Source organism: Sciurus vulgaris, assembly GCF_902686455.1.
Source record: "Sciurus vulgaris genome assembly, chromosome: X".
NCBI lineage: Eukaryota > Metazoa > Chordata > Mammalia > Rodentia > Sciuridae > Sciurus > Sciurus vulgaris.
In genome coordinates, this window is record NC_136471.1 from 31,517,050 (window position 1) to 31,519,216 (window position 2,167).

Below are 2,167 nucleotides of genomic sequence, written 5' to 3' on the forward strand. Positions count from 1 at the left end.
ACTTTTCTGTCTTACCCAAGGTATTGCATGTGAGTGATTGATCAGCAATCAGGATGGGAGGCTGCTCTGAGATTCAGAGACCTCAATTCATGCCATTTACTTATCCAGTTAATTAATTTTCTGCTGTCAGGTTGCCCACTTAAAGGCGTATGTATGTACAGGAAGGAGGTCTGTCTCAAATTCAGATCAAAGGTCAAGAGATATTACTAGTTCTGTACTAGATCCCTTATTAAATAGTACCACCTTGGGAAAGCCACTGAGCTGCTCCAGGCCTTAGTTTCCCCATTTGATAAAATGGATTTGGATTCAATATTTGAAGGCCCTTACCTACTCTGAAATTTCGGGAGAATATGAATATCTTCTTGCATCTCTTCTACCTTTATAGCAAGTACCAAAGAGATTAAGTTTCAAGATGGCAGAGTAGAGAAGCTGCTTTCCTGGCTGCTCCACAGTGAGAAACCATGAAAGCAGATAGGTAGCTCCTCAGCAAAGTGGGTAAAAAAATGGGGGACTTTACTGGAATTTAATACTGGACATTGGAAGTGGATATAATAAAATAAGGAAGAAATCCCCAGTACCACTGCTACTTGGAAGCACCAGCCAGAATGATCCCTCTGTGAATAAAATGAAGGGACAAGGGAATTAAAGAAACTATATTTATAGGAGGACTGGGGCATGTCTGGGCACAGAAAGTTTAGAGATCAGAGATACTGCCCAATTAAACTGAAAGGCACATTGCATAATATTCTAAATGTGAGAAAGGATATCTCCCAGCTGCAAACAGAAGTCAGAAGAAAGAACCATTTTGCAGCCCTGGTGTGGGGGCCAACAGCTTGGGGACCCAATTCCTGGCAAACCTGAGTTTGGCGCAAGATACAGGCCTGGCAAACCCCTATGGCACAACACAGAGTGTGCCTAAATATCCGATAGAAAATCAAGCATGGAGAAGTGTTTACACAGGAGAATTCTGGTCCTGGAAACCCACCTGACTCTCCCCTTTCCCTTCCTATTCTGCCACTTTCAGGACCAGATGGGAGAGATGTGCTTAGCTGGGAATTTGAAAGGGCTGGAGGCGGTGGGGGGGGGCAGGAAAGATTGAGTTTGGAGACTGAACCTGACACCAGTAACTGCAGCATCCACAGGTAATAGAGCAGACTAAGAATTGGCTCCTCCACTGCAAGAGTGGAACCCAGGGGAGATACTTGGGGTACACTCTTCCAACATAGACTGGAAATTGCTGGGCCCTGGAGGTATACTGATTTAAAATCTTCAGAAAAATTGGCATTCAGTGCAGAACCTGGAGCCTACCTAAGCCCAAACTCTGCCTCTAGGAATTCTGCCCACAGGATTACCTCTCACTCCAGCAATGCCACCTTGAGCATCTCACTCCAGACCACCCCACCTAACACTACTGAGAAGGGAGGCTGAGAAACTTTTGAACTCCAATGGAAACAATTCCTTAACTTTTGAGATTTTTTTTCTTTTCTTTGTTTAGTTGTGACCTTAGTGGTTCACAGACATTTATACATATTCATAGTAGGTTCTTTTTCTCTCATTGCCAGCATTTTGAAGCCCTTTTTTTCATGAATCACTATTTTGAGGACTAGAATGTTTGATCAGTATATTTTGGTTTTGTTTTCTATTCTTTTATTTTTATTTTGAACTTTAAAAATTTTTACTTTATGTATTTTTCATTCACTTATGTTTTCCTTGATTCTCTTTGTCTCTTGTCTTCTAACAGACAATTTATATTGTTCTTTTACTCTTCCTTTATTTCTATCCTTGCTCCACTTCCCTCATAATCATAACACCCTATATCACTTCTTTTTTTAAATTTTTTTTAATGTTTTTTTTATTATAAACAAATGGGATACATGTTGTTTCTCTGTTTGTACACGGCATAAAGGCATACCATTTGTGTAATCATAAATTTACATAGAGTAATGTCGTTTGATTCATTCTGTTATTTTTTCCCTTCCCCCCACCCCTCCCACCACTCTTTTCCCTCTATACAATCCTTCCTTCCTCCATACTTGCCCCCCTCCCTAACCCTAACTCTAACCCTAACACTAACACTTCCCTCCCCCCATTATGTGTCATCATCCACTTATTAGCAATATCATTCGTCCTTTGGCTTTTTGAGATTGCCTTATCTCACTTAGCATGA